Genomic DNA, 26531 nt, shown 5'->3' with positions numbered 1-26531 from the left:
TTTTTGGCTATGCAAGACCAGATAAAAATGCAATTTTAATAAGATAAAACGAGATGCCTTTTAGTCTGAGCTTGAACTTTGCTGGAACATTTTCTGCTCAATAAACACAAGTGGTGTGCCCATGAAGAATTAATGCACTGGCGCTTTCCTGGGAGGCAAGGGGCCTGCAGCTTGTGGTAACACTGCAAGACCCATGGAAATGCCTTGCACATAGAGGGCAGAGGCCCACTGCCTGCTGGTTTTGAGCCCTATTCGTGTACTGAGACATAAGGGAAGGGTGCAAGCCAGCAAGGTAGGTGCATAGTACCGGTGAATGCTGTCTGTAGGTCACTTGGCGGTAGTCAAGCTGCTGCCATTTATGGCTGTCTCATTTCTTACACGTTCTTATTCCCATTTCCGAGACGAGGAAGCTAAAGCCTAGAGCAATTACCCAGGCCCTTTGGTTCTTAAAACAGGAAACCTACCAAGGTCGGGGAAGCCTCCAAGAGATTTCTGGAAAGGGACCACGACAGAGGGGTTGTGCATGACCTCCGTGGGCTGATACTCTTTCTTTCCAACAACAACAACAAACCCCCAAACCCTCCTGGATTCTGTGGGTCAGACTGGTCTCTTTTCCATGGTGTCACTGGGAAGGTTCAGAGGCTGGGAGGGAAATCAGAAGAAGGCTGGTGACTCACGCCTGTCGAGGTTGATGCCGGCCATCATCAGCTGGGACACCCCCTGGAAGCTGTGGTTCTAGTGCTTACATGTGGGCTTCTTCAAAGCCTGGTGCCTGGGTTCCAAGAGAGAACCCAAGAGAACCAGGTGGAAACTGTGCTGCCTTTAAAAGCTTACATCTTCATTGAGACTCACATATAATAATAGTTCACCCATTAAAATTCACGTACAACACCATTCCCTCATTTAAGGGGTGAAAGTCAGTGGTACTGCGGTGTATCCGTCACCACAGTCAACGTTAGAATATGTTTGTCCCCTCAGGAAGAAGCCCTGTAGTCTTCTGCTGTCACCCCAGTCTCCCATCCTCCACCCCAGGCAACCACTAGTCTCCCTTCTGTCTCCCTTCTAGACATTTCATGTCAGTGAGATCATAGAATAGGTTTTTTTTTTAAAGATTTTTATTTATTTGACAGAGAGGGAGTGTTAGAGCAGGAACAAACAGGGGGAGTGGGAGAGGGAGAAGCAGGCCTCCCTCGGAGCAGGGAGCCCGATGTGGGGCTCGATCCCAGGACCCCGGGATCAGGACCTGAGCCGAAGGCAGACGCCCAACGGCTGAGCCACCCCGGCGCCCCAGAATAGGTGTTTTTTCATGACTGGCTTCCCATGCGTAGCGTGATGGTTTCAAGGTTCTTCCGTGTTACAGCGTGAGCTAGCACTTTATTTTTTAGCTGATGACTATTTCACTGAATAATATTCCAGTTTACCATGTTTTTGTTGTCCAAGAACATTATAAACGCCAATTCATTTTTTTTTTTTTTTTTTGTAGGTAAACTTAAAGGTTCGTGCGAGTTTGGAGTCCAGTGTGCTTGTCTTTGCCTGCCTCATACTCCTCACAACCCCGTCGCAACGTGGGGGCTATCGAATGTACGTTAAATTTTGCTGAAACATTTTAGGATATAAAAGGGAACATTTTCTGTAATTAAAATGTTGTGTCACAGGCACAGACATGGAGGAATGAATGGAAAACTGAAAAAATGCCCCAGCATAGAGTAATCTCCTGCGTATTGAAGACAGTGTCCGCAAACCAGTAGGGAATAGGATAGGTTTTTAACCAATGTCATTGGAGCAGTGGATTATTTTTTAAAAAAGTTTTCTACAGGCGCCTGGGTGGCTCAATCCTTAAGCGTCTGCCTTCGGCTCAGGTCATGGTCCCAGGGTCCTGGGATCGAGCCCCACATCGGGCTCCCTGCTCGGCGGGGAGCCTCCTTCTCCCACTCCCACTCCCACTGCTTGTGTTCCTGCTATCGCTATCTCTCTCTCTGTCAAAAGAAAAAAAAAAGTTTTCTACAGTCTGTAGCAAAATAAAATAAATTCTAGGTGACTCAATACTCAAGGGTAAAAAATAAAACCACACAAGTGTGGAACTAGGACACAGTTGGAGATTTATGCCATCTCAGTAAGTCGGCTGGGCTGAATGTTCGTGCGCTCCCAAAACTCACAGGAAGCCCTACCCACCAGACTGAGTGTGTTAGGAGGTGGGGGTTTTGAGGGGGTGAGGAGGTCCTGAGGCTGGACTCCCCCAGGGTGGGATTAGAGCCTTTATAAAAGAGACCCCAGAGACCTTCCCTGCCTCTTCCGCTGGGTGGGGACGCAGCAGAAGGCACCAGCTGAGGCCCTCACCAGATACCAAATCTGCCAGCACCTTGATCTTGGACGTCCAGCCTCCAGAACTGTGGGGAATAAATGTCTTTGTTTATAAGCTGCCACATGCGTGGTATTTTTGTTATAGCAGCCGGGATGGACTAAGACAGTTGGGGGTGGGCCTTTTTAAGTAGAGTCCTCAAAGGAGAGCCCCGTGTAACGCATAAAAGTGAGGTTGACTTAACCACAGAGACCTTTAAGCTTCCATAAGCCAAGAGGATGGCTTTGTCACCTGTCTGTCACCATTCTGTTCTCTTTTGGTTTTCTGCTGCTGCTGTAACAAATCAGCATAACCCTATTGGCTTATAATACACACTTGCTGTCTTATAGTTCTGGTGCTGGGCTAAGATGAAGGTGTTGGCAGGGCTGCAGTGCCCCCGAGACCCGTGCTCTTTCTCATCTTCCTGCCGTGCCCGCGTTCTCGGGTGGTTGATATCTCCTGCTCATTTCTCATGGTGGCATGAGGCTGGGGAACCTCTAGGCCTCACATGTGTGTTCCAGGCAGATGAGGAAGGGCCCACACTGCTGGTGACTGAGCTGCGCTGGGTCACAGGGCCTCCCCTGGCTGGACGCCCCCGCCGAGGAAGGGGTGCGGGTGCAGCCACTCAGTGGACCGCCCTGGTGTCTGCCACGGGGGCTGTTTTGTTTCCATCTGTTTTCCAAGTTTACTCTGATGAACAGAAGACTTTATTTTTAAATTTAATTTTTATCTTTTTTAAAAAGATTTTACTTAATTAGAGAGGGAGAGAGAGAGAGAGAGAGGGCACGAGTGGGGGAGCAGCAGTGGGAGAGGGAGAAGCAGGCTTCCCGCGGAGCAGGGAGCCCGATGTGGGGCTCGATCCCAGGACCCTGGGATCATGACCTGACCTGAAGGCAGACGCTTAACTGACTGAGCGCCCTGGGTGCCCCCAGAAAACTTTTATAATAAAATCATTAAGTCTTTAAAAAACACATTTATCTTCTTTTTGTGATTCTGCATTCTGTCTTTGACGAAATGGCAGCAGATGGGAATTTCCAGACGGGCATTTCAGCATTAGTTCGTAGTCCTGCCGCTGGCACACGGTCCGGGAGCAGAGGCTGCTGGAACTGGGCGATGCTGAGTGGCTCCCAGCTCCCAGCAGCCTCGTCGGCAGCGGCGCCTGAGGCCCTGCCGATGCGGTCAGGGCTGCGGCTCCCTGGGCTGAGGCCCATTTGCCCGGCAGGCTGAATGCCCCGTTGTGTGTGTGGCGTGGACCTGTGTGGCGCCATTCATCCCTTCCAGACGGGCCCTCGGGACCCGTGGCAGCTGAGGGAGAGTTGCTGCTCAGGCGTGTAGGTTACTGGGAACTGGTCCTTTTCCCGAGTTAGTGTGGGCTCTTGAGGAAGCCGGAGAGAAGCTAATCGGTTTTCCTTTCTTTTTAAACAGCATCCAGCATGTGTACGGCGCCCAGCACCCCCCCTTCGACCCACTGTTACACGGCACGTAAATGAGGCCTGTGGTCATGCTGCATCACGCACGCGCCTGGGCGTCCTGGTGACCCGCCGGCCTCCTCGGGGTCCTGAGGGGAGCAGCGTGGTCTTCCCTCGAGCAGACACGCGTCAGGGCCTCGCACGACTGGTCCTCCGGACAAGGGCAGAGGAGGAAGCCCAGCCCAAAGTGGAGGAGAGCACGAAGCTGGCACCCCCTTAGCTGACGGGAGGGCCTGGCCCCGGGCCTGTTCTCGGTGGTCAGCTCACTTCCCTTGCCCTCCACTGCACGCTCTGCCCCTGTGTCTGGCTCCTCCACCAGAGCCACGCAGGGGGCTGATGTGACCCCCCGCCCGTGCTGGCGGGTGTCACTGGGCCCCCCGCGGGGCCTCTTGCTCTAGTGGTGCTGTGTCGTGTCTGCACGCCGAAAGACAGCCGCTCCTGCCCCCGCCGCCCCCACTGCTGCCTTAGGAGGTTTGCGGGCACTGGCCCGGGTGAGGTTTGGGGACTCCCTGTGAATGCCGTGACTGCGGTGCTGGGGTTCCTCCTGAGTGGCTTCTGTCACTGAGCAGAGACTGCTCAGCGGTACTGCCCCTCGAGAGCCTCTCCTTCCTGCCCCCGAATCCTAGGAGTCCTCTTCTGTTTTTTTTTTTAGGATTATTTATTTGAGAAAGAGAGCGAGAGCACAAGAGTGGGGGGTTAGGGAGGGGGGCGAGGGAGAAGCAGACGCCCCACCGAGCAGGCAGTCCGATGTGGGGCTCGATCCCAGGACCCCGGGATCACAACCTGAGCCGAAGGCAGACATTTAACCGACTGAGCCCCCTGGGTGCCCCAGGAGTCCTCTCTCGGATGCCTCTTTGGGTTGTGCTTGCTCTTCACCCTCAGCTCAGTTGACACTGGAAGCTTGAATGTGCACCTTTCATCCATGGGCTCCTTTCTGACCGGTCGTGGGGTGAGTCCGCTCCAGCCTCCGGGGGGACAGCTGAAGTCTGCCTTTGCTTTGCAGCTTGCTCAAGGGCGCGCCCAAGGCGCCCGCCACACCCGTGAAGGCCAAGAGCATCAGCACCTTCCCGGAGTTTGAGAGCAACACCAGCGACGCCTGGGATGCCGGCGAGGACAATGACGGGCTCCTGGCCGTGGCAGCCGAGAGCCTGAACACCGACGTGGTCATGGAGACGGCCCACCGCGTCCTGCGCAACCACAGCCAGCGGCAGGAGCGCCGCAAGCCGCAGGAGGCGCCGGGCCCCGAGCAGGAGCCACAGCCTTCGGCAGAGCCTCCTTCGGTCCCGAGCGGTGACCTCGGCTGGTGAAGTCCGTCAGCGAGAGCCACACATCCTGTCCTGCAGGTGGGCGGGGGCGCGAGGAGATGACGCGCAGTGCTGCGAGGGAGAGGGGCTGGAGGCCTCTCGGTGCGGGAGGTTAGCGGGCGTTCCGTCCTCTTTGCCACAGGAGCTCGTGCCCTTGGAAGACCTTGGGGTTGTGATCCACGTGCCCACAGGCCTTCCCAGGCAGGAGAAGCCGTAGACTTTTCTTTGTGTCCCCAGCTGAGTGCTTCTCTCCTCCGGGTGGAGGGTGTGCTGTGTGGCTTTCGTGGCCTGGCTGTGAGAGGCCCACAGTGAGCACCAGGCCCCAGGGGACTGTGTCTCCCTTCTAAGTGTGCCCCGGTTGTCCCAGGGGGACATTTCCAGCTCAGGGGCCAGGCCAACTGCACATTCAGAGGCTGCACCTCCTCCGGCAGCTTCCAATGACACCCCCTCCCCCGCCGGGACACCTGCACGTGGCTCAGAGTCTGTAGGGGGCAGAGTCTGGGGTGTGGAATGACTGCCTCCAGGTCATACACTCAAGGATGCGATCAGCGCATGTCTCGTACCCCGTGCCTGGTGCTCAGTAGCCTTTCTGGAGACGGCTCTCAGTAGCTTTGCTTTTTGTTTTTGGGGGTGTCTATGATGTAAAACAACACAGTGTTTGATGAGCCTCTGTGATGGGCCAGACTCTTAGGGCTTGGGGTGCCCCCAGGAAGTCCCTGGCCTGGAGTGTGTGTTCTGGTGAGGGGGACAAGCACTGACCTACACGTTGGGTCAGTAAGGAGGCCTGGAGCGTGCGGGGAGGAGACAAGCGCCCTGGGTCGAGACAGAGGTGGGAGGTGGTGACAGCAGCCTGGACCTGGGGCGTAATCTTCAGTCAGAGCATCCAGATGCCCTACTGAGAAGGTGACACGTGAGCATCAGTGAGGTGAGGCAGTGAGGCGTGGGGAGCTGGTGGCAGAGGGGCCGGCCTGCACCGCGGCGGACTCACGGCCTCCCTCTCCCAGGGTCTCTGGGGGTCAGGGGGACTGCCCCTTGTTTACAGAGGAGAGAAGAGGGCATCGGGCAGCCTCAGCTTGCCCTGCTGGGACCACGGAGCTGGCGTTCATCCCCCTGTCTAGTTTTCAGAAACCCTTCCCGGGAGCTGACTAATGTTTGGAACATCACACGTCTTCGTGGGTGAGAACGCTGTGAATTAGTTCCTTTGACCAGTTTTCATATTGGAATCTGAACTGTTTTTCTCCAAAATAGGCTGAACTTCAAAGTATTTGAGTTTAAAAATGAAAATCTGTTTAGGGCTTCTGCGAGTGGGTCGGGGTTCCCCGAGACTGACGCATCCTATGCCGATTACCGCCTGCGCGCCCCGGCCGGGCAGTGCCCTCAGCCTGGGTGCCTGTTCAAGTTGGCAGGTGCCCCGGATTCCTCTGCCCTCTGCTGTGCCCCACGCCTCTGGGGCCTGGGTAGAGCCTCTGTGACACCTGCCATCTGAGCAGTTGCTGGGGGGCGGGCCTCAGCACCCGTAGAGGTGGGGGCCCATCTCGGCTGAGCGGGCAGGCTCCTGTTCTCTCAGGCCGTGGGGCTGCTGCGAAGAGCACCACAGGCCGATGGTGCATGAGCAGCAGAAAGTTAGGTCTCCTCGTTCTGGAGGCCGGAAGTCAGGTCAGGCGGCCAACACGGTTGGGTCCTGGCTCTCTTCGGGGCGCAGACAGCTGCCTTCTCACAGTATCCCAACATGGGGGAGACTAGAGAGGGGAAACGGGCTGTCTCGTGACTCCTCAGGAGCACCGATCCCATCAGGGGACCCCACCCTCCTGACTTCCTCTAAACCTGAGGCCCTTCTTCCTAACACCGTCCCGTCTGGGGAAGGACTTGCGCATACGGACTTTGGGGCCTCACGGCATTCAGCCCATGGCCAGGTATGCAGTTGGGCTGCATCCTGCCAGGGTGGGGAGCCTTGGGGTGGCCTCCTCCTGTAAAAGCCAGGTGAAGGATACCCCAAGCGGCTCATGCTGGGGAAGGGGCCGATTACTGTGTTTGCCTTCTGCCTCCACCCGTTTGCGCATCAACCATCTTTCCTTTGCTTTCTGAGCAGGCTTTTTGTGAGCAGTTCATTTCATGGTAGCAGCTAGTGTTTATCCATCGCTTACTGTGGGGCAGAGACTGTCTCGGGCCCTCGTCATGAACAGATCCCTCTGACTTTGCAGCCAGTCTAGGAGAGAGCTTACGGGGGAGGTATAGGGAGGTCACGTGGCTCGCCCAGCATGCTGAGCGGTGGGGTAGGGTTCAAGTCCAGGGCGTCTGAGGCCAGGGCCTGCTGCTAGCTGCTGACCTCCCCACAGAGAGCAGGGCCTCTTCGCTGGTGATGCCGCCCCCAGGGGACATGAGGTCCTGTGTTAGGACCTTTCCTGTTAACATCTGGGGCAGGGAGTGTGTGCTCCTGGCATGAAGTGGGCAGAGACCAGGGTGCCTGGCCCCCAGGGGACTCTCTGGCCCGACCGTGCACAGTGCCAAGGGGGAGAGGGCCGCTCTGGAGCCCGAGGTGGCCTCTCAGGGAGCCGACCCCACGGGTGGCTGGCAGTGGTGCGCAGAACTCGTGGGCCTGTGTTCAGTTCCCTTGGTGGGCTGTTAGTCGTGGGGCTGGCTTACTCGGTGTTGGCGCTAAGACGACCACATCAGCCCTCATTCTTACTGGGCTGGGCCCGGCGCAGATGTGTTGACTGGCAGGCAGTCTAGTGGGGAAACACAAGGATCTGAGTCTTTCACCTCCCTGGGTGGAATGGAGCCTTGGAGTGATGGACAGGACCCAGAAGCACCCAGGGGTAGAAGTCCCAGTTCAGTCTTGTTGGGGAGGGCCAGGACGTGTCAGGGAAGGCTTCACGGAGGAGGTGATGTCTCTAAGGTTACCGGTAGGGTGAGGCTCCAGGCTTAGGAGGTGGGGCCATCCCAGCCGAGGGGAGGTGCCGGGTGGGCTGGGCTGGCTGACTGCACACCTCATCTACGTGGTTTGCAAGTTCCCCCAAGGCAGGGACCATGCCCCATTACCTTTGTTTCCCTTTGGGGTCCTGTGTCATTATGTGAATGTTGCTGAGCTAAACTGAGGTGTCTTCAGGGCCTGGTGACCGCGGGCTCTCCCCTCCTCCATGTTCTGCCCCACTCTTGTCCCTGCACCGGCCCCACGGCCCAGGGCCAGGCCAGGCCTCTGTTGAGGTGAGGGACCTTTGAGTGCCATTTCATGTGACTGTGCTCCTCGGAGCGGAGTTGTGTTTCTGGGGCCTGGACGCTGTGTTTCACGGGGCCCAGTCTGATCAGAGTGCTGCCTGCCCTTCCCACTGCCGGCATTGTGTCGGTGCCTGTCCCTTTATGGTGCGCCACCGTGGGAGCTCACGTCACCCCACGCAGCCTCAACAGGGCCTGCTGGCTGCCCTCGCCTTTGGCCTTCAGCCCTGGGTAGATGGCAGCCTGAAAGTTCCGGGATGCTTCAGCAGGGGTCTCCGGCTGGCCTTCCCCGCGCCTCCTGCTTACCTTTCGACTGTCCTGACTTTCTTAATCAGCGTCTGAGGTATCTGTACCTTTGTATCTGAAGTCAGATGCCCTTTGCTTGGTCTAGGGTGCCGCTGGCGTAATGGGGAGCCTGCGCCTTTGGCTGCGAAGGGCTCAGTGGGCGTGGCTGGGGAGGACTGTCCATCGCTGATGGGGACTGAGCTGCAAGTGGGTCCTGGGTGGACACTGGCTGCCCCGGAGGGGGACACTGATGTGTTTTCCACTTACAGTAGCAGGGAGACCTGCTGTTGACCTTCCTGCTTCCTCGGGGGGCAGGGGGCATCACTGTGCCTTGCAAACCCTGCCCGTCCCATCTTAGAGGGGGACCGGATGTGTGCTCTCCTCAGGACGACGTGGTCCTTACATGTCGGAGTAGATCACAGGGATGCTCTCTAAGATGGCGGAGAAGTAAAACTCAGCACGTTTGGTTCCGCGTTAGAACGAGGAATCCCTCCTCCCGCCCATCGTCTTTCCTGAGGAATCATGACGCACAGCGGAGTGGCAGATTCCGAGGGCGGGGAGGAGGGGGTCTGAGCATCGCTGCCCCGGGGCCTCCCGGAGGGCAGGCCGGTGGGGACACCTCCTGCAAGCGAGGGGTCAGCCCTGCGGAGGGGCTGGGACTTGCCCTCACCTCGACGCCCACCTCTCCAGGCTTTTCTGGAAGCTTAACTGGGCCAGACACTGCTCCTCTGTAGCCTGAGGGTTTCTGTGTGAAGCCTTTCCGGGCCTCGATTTTAGGGTAATGAGTCAGCTCTGCGGGAAGGAGGGGGTCGGTGGGAGTCTGATAGCGGCGGCCAGGAGCCGGCATGTTTTCTTCACTTTGTTTGGTTCCCGCCCCATCTCCTGGAGTTGGTTTTTTCCTCTACTTTAAATTTCAGTTCTGGGAGATGTGACCATTCAAGGGTATTTAGACCTGGGGGTGTACAGCCTGGTGCTGCCTGTTCCTGTGGGCCCCTCGTTGGTCCCTGGTGGCTCTTTCTGAGTGGGTGTTGGGCCTTGGGCTCTTTTCTGTGGCTCTTCCTGTTCTGGGTTCCTGGATTTAACGCACGGTTTCACTTCGGCCCTGTGTGTCCCTGTCGGTGGGCCTTTGTGCGTGGTGGTAGGTGGTGCCCTGGGGCGGGGGGTGCTGGGCAGGCCTGCAACCTGCTGCCCCTCCCCTGCTTGCATGCGCTCTAGCTTCCTGTGCTTTCTCTTGGTGATGGTCCCTGCCCGCCTCCCTCATGGGGCTTGGGGAGATCCAAGGGGTGCAGTGCCTTTGTGGGCTTCATGCTCCTCCACGTGTGGCTCGGTGGCTTCCTTCTGTGCTCAGGCCCAGGTGAGCCCCACAGGCACCAGCAGATCCTTGGGTTGTGTCACCTGGGCAGGCCTGCTAGCAGTGGGGGAGCCGGGGGGGTCTGGAGTTTTCTGGTTGTCGTTTTGCTTTTGTGTGAGGCACGTCTGTTTTCCCATGGAGTAACGCTCTACCAGTAAGGCCAGTGGGCTTCTTGGGTGTTCACTAGTTTCACTTTATTGCCCCGGTCACGCGGGTCTGCACTGGCCGGTTACGGGAGGAGGGGATGGCTGTGGCACGGTGGCGTTCCCGAAGGGCAGGTGGCGCGGGTGGGAGCCTTCTTACTGGGGAACAGGGCCATGGGGGGGGGGTCCAGGAGGCCATCCTCACCCCCTGCGCGCTCTCTCCCCAGACAGCGCCGGCGACACTGCTCCTCTGCAGTGGTCCCAGTCTCTCCCGCACTCGGTGGCGGCCGCCGTGGGTGGCACGTCTGACCCCAGCGCCCTCAGCAGCTCAGCGTTAAGTGAACGAGAGGCCTCCCGGCTCGACAAGTTCAAGCAGCTCCTTGCCGGCCTGAACACAGACCTCGGTGAGTCCCTCGCCGGCGGAAGGCACGTGCACCTGCGCCCCCACGTGTGGTTTACTTTGTCAGAGGGCGATGTGTTTGTGCCGTCCTGCGCGAGTCACAGAGATGAGCCGTTTGTCCTTGAGGTTTACTTCAGCTGTGTGTTGGTCATGGGCTTCCGGGGCCATTGATCCGGTATTTTCTGTTCTGTTCTATTTTTTAATGCTCCGATTGAACTCCTTTGGCTTCTTGGGGCTGAACTGGTTTGCTCCACAGGACTGGCCAGCTTGGTGTCCCTGCTTTTCAGAGTCTTCGTGGGGACACAGAGCTGGTGACCGGGGTCCTGAGTGCTGCTGACTTTACACCTTCCTTGGTGTAAAGTGTGGGATAGGCTGTGAACACCCCGGGAGCGCAGGCGGGGCTGGGGTGGGCGGGCCAGCAGGGGGCCGTACAGTCAGCAGTGTGGTTCTCGGGGGTCACCATGGCCGCGGGGCCGCTCTGCCACCAGGCTCTGAGGCGGGTGCTCGCCTCCAGGTCCATTTGCTGGGCTTCCCCTCGAAGCTGCGTCCTTTCCTCGGTACGTCTCATCTTTGCGGAGTGCCACGCTGCATTGGGCATATTGCTGGCTGCGGGGGCTCTCCGGAAGGTGGTATGTGGCCGCGGTCACGAGATCACGCATGGTGGAGGGTGGGTGCCAGGGTGGCACGGAGGGCTGGCGCGCCTCGGCCGCAGTGGCCCGCTCCGCCAGCAGGTGGCGCGTGAGGCACGCGGCTGGGCTGCCCAGGAGGGAGGCGGGCGGAGGCGGAGCGAGCATGGAGCTGAAGGATAGGCCGTGTCCCTGAGGATGCTGCTCCCCTTGTGGGTGCAGAAGGGTTCCTCCCGCGAGTTTCTGCGTTTTCATTTTCCTGATTGATTTGCTCACGCACACGTAAGACAGTCACGCGGCACCAGAGGATGTGCGGTAAAAATGGGTCGCTCTCCTCTTCCCCAGCCCTGCTTTCCCTCCTTCGCGTGATTCCAGGTGTCTTCTTCCAGGGACAGGAAGGGAGGCCTCTCGTTCTCTTAACGCTGAGCTGCTGAGGGCGCTGGGGTCAGATCTCGCACATGACGATGCACGTGACGTCTTAAACCTTTTATTTAGGTGTAATTTCAAATGTAGAAGAAAGTTGCAAGAACGGGTTAGGGTTAGGGTAGGTGACCCTGTGACCCATGCAGCCCCACAGTCAGCATGTTGGAGCCAGGAACACTCCCCCTGTGCTGAGCTCCCGGGCAAACCCTGCAGGTCCCCTCCCCTGGCTGACCCCCTGAAGTTTCTGTCCCCACCTGCCATGAGTTGGAAGTCCCCACAACCTCCTCTTCAGGTTTGGATAATCTGCTCCAGTGGCTCATGGAACTCAGAGAAACATGTGTGATTCTTGGGCACAGCCATGAATCTCAGCTTCTTCATGATGGGGGGCAGCCCAGCAGCTGAGTGACCATGCAGGGCTGCCTCTGCTTTTATTTCATTTTTTTATCAGAAAATCAAGGGCAGTTGCCTCAAAGCGTGGGAGAGGAGGACAAAGGGATGGCAAGTATCCTGAAGCGGTAAAGCAGTCCTGCACCCTCCCCTAGGGGCAGGCACTCAGGGAGGCAGTCATGGGATAAGGGGAAAGTGGGATGTTTGTGCTAGCAAGCACCAGGTGCAGAAAGGGGACCTGAGGGTTACATTCTTTCCTAGCTCCTAACCTGTGCCCTGCCCCTGGGGATCATGGGATCCTGCTCCTACTGGGCCCTTGCGTTCAATAGTCTGAGAACAGGAACGCTGTTGACCTTTCAGCTGCTTCCACAATCACTCCTGTGGGCTTACAATATATTTTCTAAGAATAATTCCACACTTCCTCCGTGAGGTGGACTACCTGGTATGCACAGAGGTGGATATGAAGTTCTGCGACCACGTGAGTATGGAGATCCTGTCCCCCCTCTTTGGCACCCTGCACCCCGGTTTCTACCAGGCAGCCCACAAGGACTTCAGCTACGAGCATTGGCCACAGTCGCAGGCACACATCCCCAGGGACAAGGGCGACTTTTACTACATGAGGACCTTTTTTGCGGGGTCGGTGGTAGAGGACCAACTGACCTTGGCCTGTCACCAGGCAATGGGGGTCAACCTGGCCACTGGGATTGAGGCTGTGTGGCACAATGAGAGCCACCTGAACAGGTACTTGCTGGACCATAAGCCCATTAAGGTGCTGTCCCCAGAGGACCCGTGGGACCCTCAGCTGCTGGGCTGTCCCCGAGAGGACCTGTGGGACCCACAGCTGCTGGGCTGCCCCTGGAGGACCTGTGGGATCCACAGCTGCTGGGCTGCGCCCCATCATGAAGAAGCTGAGATTCATGGCTGTGCCCAAGAATCACCAGGACATCAGCAGTGGTTATTACTTGAGGAGTCATTTTGGTGCCCACCAGGTCTTTCACTTGAGTTAACAGATGAGCCCGAAGGAAGGACGTCATCAGTTAGGAAGTACAGACGAAGGTCAGAGTGGAGGTGGGCAAAGGCCTCTTTAACTCAGAGAGCGGGGGAGCCCCGAGGTTCTTCTACACACCTTGCCCTGCTCATCGATTCCAGCTGCCTGGCTCTGAGTTCTGTCCTTTTAATGAACTGGTCATCTAGTAAGTAACATGTTTCTCTGAGTTCCATGAGCCACTGGAGCAGATTATTCAAACCTGAAGAGGAGGTTGTGGGGACTTCCAGTCTGTAGCCCATAGCTCGGAAACAGGGGTGACCTCTCTGCCCAGCCACCGGCTGACCACTGAGTTAACAGCACAGGGATTCAGTGGCCACACACGGCAAAGAATCAGACTTGACAAAGTGAGTTCAGAAAAGTCACTAAGCCAACAGTAGCAACTACAACGAGCAGCAATCATGAAGCCTGGAGTGGGGAAGGTCTGATGTTCAGGATGCTTCCATTATAATATTCATAATCACACCCTGGACTTGTCACTGGGGCCAAGTCCCCCGGCTGGGGGTCAGGTAGCTCCTACATGTTCCACGTGCCTCTCTCTGGCTCCCCCAGCCGTGCACAGTCCTATGCTGCTTCCCAGCAGAGGTCAGTTTTAACCAAAGCCAGGAAGATGGGATGGGTTTTCCTGACTCCCCACCCCTGCCCCACAGGGCTGCAAGAGAGGAAAAAGGTTTCCTCAACCCTGTTAAGGTCCCCGGCTGAGTCTGGAAATTGACAAAGACAGATGAACAGGAGAAAAGCAAGCAAAATGTATTGATTGCTTTGGTGGGAGCCTCACAAGACCATGAAGACCAGCAGAGGTGACTGGAGCAGACAGCTCTTCTACCTTTTAGACAAAGAAGCAGTAAGTGTGTGAAGAATTGACAGACGCAGGGGTTTGGACTAGGGCTCGTAAACCGTAAAGAAGTAACTAGGAAGATAAGGGTTAGTTTAACCAGGTGTGTGTGTATAGACCCCGTGGTCCTAAATTCCTTGACTCTGGTGATAAGCACGTCATCTCTGTGGTCCGGGGAGAGAAAGTTCCACATGGCAGTCTTCTGACCTGCTTAAGGGAAAAAGGGCTGATGGCTGGGGGTCAGAGAGACCTTCTTGCTTTGCTCTATGCAAAAGTTCTTTTAGCTTCTGTATTTATTTTGCCAAGGTGCCGTATTTGGGGTAGTGTGTCCTAACCCTCACTGGCCTGGTGCTGTACTCTGTCTCCTAGTATCCAGGACATTGGATGTGCTGCTGTGGAGACCTTCCAGCCCTGGGGTAGCCCCTTGTCCAGGGAGGCACCTGCCTCAAGGGGAGGGTCGCTAAGGGTGGCCGCCCCTCCTCAGGGAGATTGGGTGGGAGAATGCAGATCTTACTTCGAGAAACTGACTTTATTTCCTGAAAAGGTCTACCTGATAGTGGGATCATACGGGAGTTCTTTTTTTAGTATTTTTGGGAAGCTTCATCCTTTTCCCAGCATGGGTGTGCCAACCAAAGTCAATTCCAGATGATTTTTACCTATAAACCAGAGATTTTGCAAGAACCTCTCCAGCAGAGAACATGAGGAGAACAGTTTCAAGACCTTAGACAGGCAGAGATTTCCCAGGATGCAAAATATACTAACCGTAGGAACAAACCGGTGACTTAGAAACTATGAAATGAAGAACTGGCTCTCCTTCTTCCATTTCTGGCTAGTGTGCTGGTCTGTGGCTCGATCTCACCTCAGGCAGCTGAAAGGTTGACCTCCCAGGTCAGCTACCACTGAGATGGCTACTGTTTCTAGAAATTCTTCGGGGTGTGGCCGGTTTTCCCCACCTGTGCATTGATCAAGTCGGCGACCTCGGACAGTGGAGCCACGGGTCCTCCAGGCATGGTTCCCCCCCAATGCCCCAGTAAAGCCATTCCACTGAGGGTTTAGGGGGACCGGAGCTGCCCCTAGGCAAAAACACCAGAGGTTCTCACTGTCCCTACCTGGCCTTCAGATGCTCCTCAGTTACTCCTGTGCCTCTGGTGTCTTCCTGGAACCCTGACCTGGCTGGTTTTGGACAGTTTGTCCAGTGGTACCCTCACTTTCTGGGAGGGGGATTTGCTGGAATCCGCAGTGTGTCCTGCAGCCCCACCGGGATCACTTTTTGAAGGCACGTCGCCTGGGCCATCTGAGGACTCAAGACTGTGGGTCTGTGGCTTGGAGGGATTCTGAGCAGCTGGTGGGATTCTGAGCGCTGGTGGGATGGGAGGGCTGCAAGGCCCAGAGGCAGGTTTCCAGGAAGCTGTCTGGGGTCCCCGGCATCCTGCCGTTTTTGAATCAAAGCCCTGAGATCTTTAAAATGCCAGCAACGTTACAGCATGGGCCAGAAAAGCAAATGTCCCTGTGCACCCAACACCACCTAAACTATTGGCCATTTCTTGTCACTTGAGTTGAGTAGAAAGGATTGGGAGTCAGGGCTTGAGGGGGGTCCTGGGTCAGACTTTGTGTTTGGGGGACAAAGGTCATCCGGACAAGCTTGTGCTGAGGCTGAGGAGGGGGTCTGTGTGGAGACCCCAGCTGCAGGCACTGCTGTCCAATGATGCCCCCTCAGCCCGACCCAGTGCACCTGCTGCTGGGGGAGAGCCTGCCCCCTCCTCTCTGCCTGAGGGCTCTCTCCTGCACGAGGTGTGCCTCCTCCCCTGCCAGTCACTGCCAGCCTGCAGCCTGGGAGGGTGGGAGGGTGGCTACCCCGAGTTCCTGCAGCTGCTCGGGGAGCGCCTGCCCCCTCCTCTCTGCCTGAGAGCCCAGGCTCTCTCTCACACCAGGTGCCTCCTCTCCTGCCAGCCACTGCCAGGCTGCAGCCTGGGAAAGTGGCTATCCCGAGTTCCTCCAGCTGCTGGGGGAGCGCCTGCCCCCTCCTCTCTGCCTGAGGGTGTATCCTGTACCAGGTGCCTCCTCCCCTGCCATTCACTGCCAGCCTGCAGCATGGGAGGGTGGATACCCTGAAAACCTCCAGCCCTGTGGACAGAGTCAGTGCAATGTGGTCTCCCAGCAGGTCTGAGCACCAGGCCCCCACATTGCTCACTCTCGTCCTATGGGCTCAATGTGCCACATCCTCCCTCAGGCTCCCTGGGTCCGAGTCCTCCTCTGCTCGTGGACCATCCTTGGCCCAGGCTCCACACGCTGGGACTGGGAGCGGGTCGTCTGGACGATCTGGACTCTCGCTTCTGTTCCCGTGACACGGGCACAGGCCGGCCTCACAGACTGCTCAGAGGAGACTCAGCACAGGACGATGCAGGTCGCTGTAAGGGGAGATGCCAAGTGACCCCAGAGGGAGCGCACAGGCCTTGCAGAAGGCGCTGGGCTCATGGGGCTCAGTGTGGGATGCGGGCGCCCAGCCAAGGGGCATGGGGAATCCTGGTGAGGGCGGCCCTGGCAAGTGGGGTAGGGGGAAGCCACAGAAGGGTCTCAGAAGAGGCAGGAGACAAGGAAGAGGACAGGACAGAGCTTCCCAAGGAGGTCGATGGAAGGATCAAAGGATCACAGAGACCCTTGGGGAAACTCGGAGGCCCTGGAGATGTTGGCTGAAATGCTGTCATTTGGTCAGAAAAATTGTGTCACAACTCCCCAGTTGACACTGGATGATTTACTCTTTGTTGGTTCTAGGAATCAGTGCATACCTGCCATTAGAACTCACATGGCATGAAGTCTAGGACATACTTACTTTTCATCACTTTTCAGGACGAGATTTTTCTAGAGGAGGTGCTAAACACGGGTCTCTCCATTCTTTTCTTTGTGCGACTGGCCTGTTTCCAGGAGCAGATTCCTAGTGCTCATCGCCAGAGCTAGCCGTGAGGACTGCCCCCCATCACCTCCCACAGTGGACGTGACCATGTGGGTTGGGGGGTGCTCACTGATGAAGCCCCAGTGCTCAGTACCCAGCAGGGACCCCAGATCCTGTGCTGAATGAGGGAGGATGGGAGTGAGGGAAAGAGAGAGGGAGGGACGATGGGAGAGAAGGAGGGGAGAGAGGGAGAAGGGAAGGGAGGATGGGAGGGAGGCAGGATGGGGAGGGGGAGGGGAGAAAGGCAGGAGGAAAGGGAGGATGGGAGGGGTAGAGGGGAGGGAGGGAGGCAGGGAGGATGGGAGGGAGGCAGAGAGGCAGGGAGGGAGGGAGTGGGGGAGGGAAGGGAGGAGTGGAGGGGAAGGAGAGAGAGGGGGGAATGAATGAGTGAATAAATGACGTACGGAGGGAGGGAGTGAAACCACAGAAGCTGGATCTGTACCTCAGGAGCCATTATTTGGGGTGAGGTCCGAGGGCATCACAGCCTGGGTCCTGGATGGTGGCTCAGGGCACGTCCATCTGTCCTCCCAGTGCTGACCTTCCTTCTCCTTGGACCCGGTGTCATCCTGGATCCTCTCCATCCCCTCCTCAAACAATTCTCAATGTTCCCAGGAACAGGGTGGCAGGACGGAGTCTCAGGAGGGGCTTCCCGGATCCTGTGCCCCGAAGGACAATGTGACAGTGGCTACAGGACATTCTATCATGAGGACTGGGACCATGGATCCCATCCATCTCCTTGGTCATTAGCGTTGTTCCATTCCCTGCTCTCTCCACCACCGCTGTGCTGAACACTCCTGAAAGCAGATCTGTGAAAAACCGAGCCAGAGTTTCCGGGGGTGAGTCCGAGGCCGAGCATGCCAGGTGATGGGTGCACCTGCAGCCTGGGGTGGGTGATGCTCACTGTTCTCCCAGACAGGGGTGCCCGTCACCCTTTCCTCCAGGGGACCTACATTGGACCTCCGCTTCCTCACGTTCTCCCCAGACCAGACACCTGCCAGTCTGAGGGTGATGAGCGCTGCCTCCATAGGGTTTCCTTTGCCGGAATCCTTCCCCGGGAGCTCCACATCTCTGACACATATTCCCTGCGTGCCTATCCTCCCCCTTGGACTGGCATGTGTTTGGTCTCCATCCCTGTGGAACCCAGTGACTTGGAGCGTGGTTTGGACCAGAGTCAGGTGAAACCTTTCTCTGGCCTTGCTTTGTGGTGTGTCTTCCAGCTTTCTGCGTTTCCCTGGTTTCTGTGTGGGCCACAGGAGTAACCAGCCGTTTCCTGTCTGGGGTCAGGCTGTGGTGTCCCAGCAGGTACAGGGGTCTCTGCCCCGAGATTGTGCCCATAATTCCTTTTTTAAAAAAAGATTTTATTTATTTGCGAGAGAGAGTGAGAGGGAGAGAGATCACGAGCAGGGGGAGTGGGAGAGGGAGAAGCAGGGTTCCCATGGAGCAGGGAGCCCAATGCGGGGCTCGATCCCAGGACCCTGAGATCATGACCTGAGCCGAAGGCAGATGCTTAACGACTGAGCCACCCAGGCGCCCCTGTGCCCATAATTCCTAAAGTGGCCTCTATGATTACATCTGATCTGTAATCAATCGGGGATTTCAATATCGAATAAGGGAAATTTTATGACAAATAAACAGAAGAAAACGAGTCCCCTTTGAAAATAAGTGGGCAGACACAAAGGCTCCTATTGCATGATTCCATGTACAGAAACATCCAGAACAAGTAAAAGAATAAGGAGAGAAAGCAGCTTAGGGGTTTCCAGGGTATGGGCTGGGGGCGAAATGGGCAGGGGGGCTTCTGGTTCGGGGACTCCTTTGAGACATGAGATATTCCGCAGCAATCTTCTGGGGTGTGGTGGCACAGCGTTGGGAATGTACTTATGCTCATCATATGTTCAGTTGAAAACAAGTAATTTTATTTAAAACAAATAATAAACAGTATACAGAACATGAAAATGAACAATATGAACTAGAACAATATGAACCAGAGAGAAAGAACATAGGGGGAGGGGATGAAACAATCCGGAGGGGCGTCGGGGTCCGGCGATGGACCTAAGGGTAATTGTACAAGGAGCTCTCCCCGCAGGGCTGTGGGCTCTGGATGTGGCTCTGGGAGCCCTGCGGGAGCAGGAGTAGGGGCAGGGGTTGGGATAGGGGCAGGGCCAGGGGCAGGGCCAGGTGTAAGAGCAGGCCCAGGGGCAGGGGCAAGGGGAGGGATAGGATCAGCAGTCGTGGCAGGTGCAGGATCTAGGGCAGGACCTGGGTAAGGAGCAGGAACAGGAGCTCCGGCAGGCGCAGGGGCAGGGGCAGCGGCAGAATGAGCAGGAACAGGAGCTCAGGCAGGGGCAGGGGCAGCAGGTCTGACAGGGGTAGGGTTATGAGCAGGAGCAGGGTCAGGGACAAGAACAGGAGCTCAGGAAGGGTCAGGGGAAGGGGCAGCGGAGTCTGGGAGGGGCAGGGAGAGGAGCAGGAGAAGGAGCAGGAACCGGAGCTCAGGCAGGGGAAGGGGCAGTGGCTCTGGCAGGGGCAGGGGAAGGGGTAGGAGGAGGATCAGGAGCTGGGTTGCAGCAGTGGCAGGTGCAGGATCCAGGGCAGGAGCTGGGTCAGGGGCAGGATCCAGGGCAGGAGCTGGGTCAGGGGCAGGAACAGTAGCAGGAGCTGGGTCCGGGGCAGGTGCCAGTTCTTCCTGGTCCACGTCAGGCTGTCCGTGGGTGGGTGCCGGGTCACCTGCCGTCTCCTGGTCTCCTCCTGAAGTCGCTGCAGGCACCACCCCTCCCTCCAGAGCTCCCGATGGAGTTGGAACCGGCTCTAGCTCCTCAGGTGCTGGAGCAGCTGTGAGAGGAGAAAAGCTCACCCCGAGCCCGCTCTCCGTGGGCCTTTGCGGAGACAGAACCCAGCCCAGGGCCTCCCAGAGAAGCCGCAGCCAGGAAGGAGCCCTCCCTGGGGTGTCTCCCCGACTGCAGTCCACCCGCTGGATGCTCTGCGCCCAGTCGTTGCTCCAGGCCCCACACCAGCCTCTGGGGGCTCGTCCCTGTGGGGCCAGCACCGACCCATCCCCACACACCACAAACACCCAGCCCCAGCCTTCTCACCCTCGGGCTCGGTCTCCGTGGGCTCCGGCTCCTGGACCACTGTCCGGTGACCAAGCACCTGGGACAGTGGTCTGGGGGGTGTTGGAGGTCTTGCCCGGCAATCCCTAGCACTTGTTTTGGGGGATGCCTGTGGGGTCAACCCCTCCGTCAGGGAAGAGGGCATGTCCGCCAGCCGCCTCGGGAGGTCATCCGTGGCCTTCTGCAAAGACAGGGACGGGTAGCTGGCTGGAGGCATCACAGCCCTGCCGGGCCATCCTCACTGTCCTCCTGCCCAGTCCCCCTGCTGCTCCCAGATCAGACACAGTCCTGTGAGTGCACACCCCTGCACCCTGGATGCAGTGACCCATCCCTGCAGGGCTATCTGGATAAACCCTGGGTAGAAGGGGCAGCGCCCACACACCCCATCCGACACGGCCAGCCTTGACCTTGAACATGACCTGCCCACTGGGAATCTGACCCCTCATCAGCCTGCTCCTGCTCAGGGTGGCCCCACCCTGCATGACCCCTCTTTACACACACACACACACAGAGACACACACGCACGCACACACACACTCACACACAGACACGCACAGACACACACACACGGAGGGGGGCCTGGGGCTGCACAGGCAGATCAGAGCGTGTGGGGCTGGGTGGCAGGCTCTGGGCCTCCTGGTGTCACCTTTCTGTCCTTCCGGCCAAATGGCCAGAGGCTGTGGGGAGCCCTGATTCGACATCCCCAGCGGGGGACAGTGTTTGCAGGGCGCTCTTTCTTCAGCCTGCAGCGTCCAGATTTGGGGAAGCAGCACCCGAACATGCTTTTTGTTGGAGGGTCTCCAAAGAAATGAGCTGGGCAGGGGGCTGTCTCTGGAATGTGGGTGCCTGGTTACCGGGGTTCCAAATTCTGTTGGGCTCTGTTGTCAGGGAAGTGAGGTCACCACTGCCTGGGGTCCCCTTACCCAACTTCCTCCTCACACAAGACCCCCGCCCGAGGGCCCCCTCCCCCGGCTGCTCAATGCTCCCCCTCCCCCCATGCCCCATCCATACAGTGACTCCCTCAAATGGTTCTAGTTAAGTTGACATTTCTAACCTGGTAGGAGTGAAGAGCAGATTGCTGCTGCACATCTTCAAGTGTGATATTGGTCATTTCATTTGGCATTAGTGTACAATGTATTTAGTGAATATCCACTCTCTACCAGGTAGTATAGATTGGTCTCTTGAATTCCGTGTTGACACCTTCTGAGCAGGAGCTTGGGAGTTAGGACAGATGCTGAATGGAAGACTCACACTTAATGTTTGTGATTCTTTCCTCTTATGTGTCATATGCATATACACACAAGATATGGTATATCTAGTAGTAAACCTTGGCATTCATTTAAATGATCACTTATCCTTTTCTATGCTGGTTGCCTAGGGGAATCTGATTGGATGCTCAGTCATAGTGTATCTTTCTCATATCTGATTTATATGTTTGGTTTTTTTCTCTTATTTTTCTTTCTATTTGATTAGTCTCATTAGACATGTATTTTTTTAATTATAACTAATAATCCAAGGTTATTTTTGGTTAAGTGTGGAATATTAGTAAATTATTAGTAAAAATTAAGTACTCTACTGAACGCTAATCTCAGAAAACTATGTTATGTAAGAACATTATGGTTATATTTTACTCACCAAGTTATTGAATTTTGCTAATAATTTAATATTTGCAAAGCAGTTTCAGAGACTATCAGTATAAAAAGATCATGTGAATTTCTAAATTTAGTTAAATGTTTTTAATTTTATAAAATACTTCGTTCCATTATTGATGGTCTTTGAGTTTCTTTCGTAAGTTTTTATATTGTGAATTGGAACTTCTCGATAACCCTAGAAATGAAAATTGGAATACTGGGTAAAAAGCACATTAGTCATTTATCACTGATTTCTTAAGCTTGGCATTACAAACATAGAGAACTACTCTGAGTTCTTCATCCGCTTATTTAATTTCATTTTTATAAGCCATTCCTCTTAAATACTTTGTATTCCTAGACTTCCTCAAATGGTACCCCGGTTCAGCATTCAGCAGTTCAACCCCAAAGGTTTTCTGCAGAATACTAGAATAATATGAAATATAAAAACACATCAGCACATTTAGTATTTAGCTGACCTTTGGACTCATGGGTTAGATCTGAGGAAGGTAGAAATCAAAAAAGCTATTTGATCTCCAAAACTTTATCTGTTGATCAGCCCTGAGAAGGACACTGACAGATATCCAGTTTATTGATGGCAGGTGTTAAGTGAGTTGTTTTTCTTCCGTTTGAAGAGGAAATCAGGTTCTATAATTGGTTTCATTCAAACTATTAATTTTTTTTATGTGTAATCAGGCAAGTTTAGATCAAATTAGAGAAAGGCATCTTGAGTCAAAGCCAACTTCAAAGTTTATATAGATAAGAAATCCTTATTGTCTTCTTGGACTAAATTATCTTAAAATACAGGCAATCTGGGATCCAGTGTCTATGGCCGGGCTTCAGGAGGCCATTGATGTTCCCAGTAATTTTATGTCAAAGTTGGTATGTGACTTTATTTCTCTAAGGATAATCCATTGGAAACCTGTGGGTTTTTCTCTCTGGTAAGAATTTATGAATATATTTTTTAGAAGATTTATTTATCCATTTTAGAGAGAAAGAGCAGAGGGGAGGGGCAGAAGGAGAGTGAGAAAGAATCCCAAGCAGACTCTGCGCTGAGCACAGGACCTAATGCGGGGCTTGATTTCATGACTTAGAGACCATGACTGAGCCAAAACCAAAAGCCTGGATGCTCAACCAACTGCGCCACCCAGGCACCCCAAAATTTATGAATATTTTAAGTGGATAATGAAAATTAGTATAGTAGTTTTAAAAAATCTGCCTTATAAATCATACTAACCTAGAATACAGGTAAAATATACAACAATTTCTTTTAACATAATACACTTTTTAATGAGTTGCCCCATTGTCCTTTTCTTAGTACTGTTCTTATTTTCCTTTTTCTTTTGTAGGGCTGAGATGCTTCTAGATCAGTACCGAAAGAAGTCAAAGCTCTTCCGTACTACAGTTGTCCTGGCCCCACTAGGAGATGATTTTCGCTACTGTGAACGCATAGAATGGGATCATCAGTATAAGAATTATCAGCTGCTTTTTGATTATATGAATTCTCATCCTGAGTATAATGTTAAGGTAATTTGAAAATATTTAATTATGATACTGTATTTGAAGTTGAGCCTTCATTATTAAATGAGGCTAAAACACAACAGCCTTAGTTTCTTTGTCCCACATCCCAATATTTCCTAGAATATGTAGTTTGTATGTAAGAGTGTAGTTCTTAAAGAGGAAAATTATCTAGTACTATAGTTGCATTTCTGAAGTTGTCCCTTTCCCCCCATTCCTACAGCATTAAAGAGACTTTACTTTTATGTAGTTGTAAATATGCACCTACTAAGTTGTGATCTTCAGTTTTCAGTGATGTCCTGTTTTTCTACCAGCATCAAAAGTTTGTTTCTCTGACGGCTGCATCCTTGTGATTTTAGTAATGTGACGGGCAATGCAGATGAACGTGTCATGAATTTTGCAAATTAATGTCTTGTGTCCAGAGAATACACTAGCATCTTTCTTAGTTGAGAAGACTTCCAAAATTAATCATTTACCTGTAGTTCTTTCTCTCTTTTTTTGTTTCCCTTTTGGAAAATTTTGAATGTACCCTAAAGTTTTGAGAACAACTTAAGTACCCTTCCCCTGACCCCTGCCTCCCCATATCCATAGCTCAGCTACCACATTGATCAACTCGAGGTCACTCTCACTTCAGCTGTGCCTCACTGTCCTCTCTCACCCTCTCCCAGGGATTATTTTGGAGGAAATAGTAGTCATGTAGTTTCATCTGTAACCATTTCATTATGTATCTAAATGATAAGGACTCTGTTTAAAAATACAATCATAATGCCACTATTATATCTAAAAAATTAACAATAATTCAATATTATCATATATCCAGATAGATTCAGATTTTCCTGATCACATACAGGCATTTTTTTTTAAGCATATGTTTCATGAGTCAGGATTCAAACAAGAGTCCTATATTAGACCCTATATGAGAAAATTACCCAATGTGTTTATTATATTCACATACTAACCTATGAGACAGTAGAATATTTGTGGAAATACTACAGAAAGGAAGAGATGTTACTGTTTAGGAAATTAGAAAGCTGATGATAGGTCACATTTTATGTAGGGAGAATTCAAGTTTATTAAGTAAATGTAAATAATATTAAATAGTTAAATAAACTTAAATAAAATGCCAGGTGTATTCAAGATACTTACAACTGAATTTCTACCAAATTATGAACTTTAGGTCTATGTTTAAATCATCTCTATAATCTCCTCAAAGATGAAGCTGATACACAAACATTTACTTAGGGGATGGCATATGCAGATGGGTATTTTATCCCTAAGTACATCTTCCTAGTGAATGGTTTTGAGATCCATAAAAGGATCTACCACTCATTCTAAAGAATTAAAGTACTGATTTTTGTATTTTACCTATTTCCTTCTTTGCCCAGTAGGGCAATTTGTAAAGTCACTTTAAAAAGCATCCAACTCTTGATTTTGGTTCAGGTCATGGTCTCAGGGTCACATACTTAAGATTTCCTTCTTGTATCATTTCAAAAGAAAAAACACTAACCATGATGATAGAAGGGAAAATAAGGTTACTTTTGTAAGATTTGGCAATGATTTGAATGAGCGGGGGGGGGGGGGGCAGGGGGAGGGGAGAGAGAGACTCTCAAGCAGACTCTGTACTGAGTGCGGAGCCCAATGTGAAGCTCATTCTCATGACCTTGAGATCATGACCTGAACCAAAATCAAGAGTTGGATTTCTTAACCAACTGAGCCATCCAGGCGCCCCACAGTATATTCAATTTTAATACTGTATATTATCTTTAATATCCATTTGATAAATACATCACGATTTGTCCATTGTATTATTGATGGACATTTGGGTTGTTTCCAGTTTTTGTGTATTACAAATAAAGCCATTTTGAATATTTTGTGCATGTTTTTATATACATGTATGTGAATTTATGTGGGTATAAAATGGGATAGAAATTTTTGGTCACTGGGTATGCACATGTTCAACTTCAGTAGATATTGCCAAATGGTATCCCAAAATAGATGCACTAGTCGTTGCATTGTATGACAATTTCAGTTGCTGTACTTCCTTACTCAGATTTTTTGTTAGGATTTTTTTTTCATTTTTATTTTTTTATGATCGATATGATGGTTTTATTTTATATTTCCCTGGTAGTTAATGAATTGAACCTCTTTTCATAAGTTTATTGCCATTTAGGTATCCTCTTTTGTGAAGTGACTATTTAAATCTTTTGATGACTTTTCCTTAAATTGGGTTGTCTGTTTATTTTGTACCATTTATAACTCTTTTATATATTTTGGTTTGAGTCTTCCTTCAGATAAAAGTTATGCAAATATTGTCTCCCACTATGTGAGCCTTTTTTTTAATTTCTTTCTTAATGCTGTCTTTTGATAAACAGAAATTCTTTGTTTTAATTAAATCTAATATAACAGTATTTTCCTTTCCATGTCATGTTCTGCTTAAGAAATTTTTGTTTATACCCCATAATTATGAAAATACGCTTCCTATGAAGCTGTCCTCCAGAAGCTTTATTGTTTTACCTTCAATATTTAGGTCTGTAATCTGTTTGGAATTGATTTTTTTGTGAATTGTATGAAGACAGGGATCAAGGTGCATTTTTGCCCATATGGGTATCTACCACCATTTATTGAAAAGACCAGTGTGCCCACTTTACTGCAGCATCATCTTTTTCATTAATTTTGAGTGAAACTATTTGTGTGGCTCTTGTATAGACTCTATTCAATTTTGTCTATTTAGTCTCGGACTGTCTTAATTACTATAGTTTTAGAATGGATCTTAATTTCTGATAGCATAAGTCTTCTAATTTTGTTTTCTTTCTCAAGATTGCATTGGTTTTCTTTATAGTTCTGTATAGGTTTAAGATCAATTTTTAAATTTCTACCAAAAAAAGTTGGAATTTTGATTGGCATTGCATTGAACCTATAGATCAATGTGAGTACCGTTAACTTCTTTACAAATATTAGGCCATCCATGAATGTGGTATATTCCATGTATAAAAATACACTTGACTTTTGCATTCTAACCTTGTACCCAGTAACCTTCATGCATTTCCTTTCTTTCTGGAATTTTTGTCACTCAAGTGTCGGCTGCTTTGATTGTCCTTAGATACCTTCAAACAAAAGCTTTTTTTCTCTCTGTGGTTTATCTAGTATCTGTTCTCTGTAGGATGTTTGAAGTTATTTTGTCCAAGCCAGAAGCTTCAGTTTATTATTTTCTTTTAATGAAAGGAAAAACCCAAGTAAGCAATTGAATTTAGATGGCTAAAAAATTGACATTGTACCAACCAAGCCAGTCAGTTTCCCATTGGTCATCACTTATTTAACAATTTATGTATTTTTCTCATATGTTGCTCTGATAGAGGAGTTTGATTATGTTTAAGATTAAGGTTATGTTAAAGATATAATTTGTTGCCTTTTGAAGTAAAAAACATCTACCTTTTTTTTTGGTTATTTGGAATACGTACTTTGAGCTACCAAGAGACTATAGAAAAATTCACTCTTAAATAATTTCTTTT

General features: G+C 52.4%; 1 long non-coding RNA gene across 1 annotated transcript in view; it reads left to right on the top strand.

The window, feature by feature from the left end:
* LOC135363082 (uncharacterized) overlaps positions 1-26531 on the top strand; it is a 44588-nt gene that overhangs the window by 12208 nt on the left and 5849 nt on the right. The window contains exons 2-5 of the long non-coding RNA XR_010408803.1: positions 3764-3820; positions 4811-5150; positions 10331-10507; positions 22854-23031. This is a non-coding gene — a long non-coding RNA (uncharacterized LOC135363082). The remainder of the gene's footprint in view (positions 1-3763; positions 3821-4810; positions 5151-10330; positions 10508-22853; positions 23032-26531) is intronic.

Source organism: Mirounga angustirostris, unplaced genomic scaffold, assembly GCF_029215605.1.
Source record: "Mirounga angustirostris isolate CCGP_5_RB_7025 unplaced genomic scaffold, mMirAng1.0.hap1 SCAF_18, whole genome shotgun sequence".
Lineage (NCBI taxonomy): Eukaryota > Metazoa > Chordata > Mammalia > Carnivora > Phocidae > Mirounga > Mirounga angustirostris.
The sequence above is the reverse complement of the archived record's forward strand: the minus strand, read 5'-3'. Positions and strand labels throughout refer to the sequence as shown.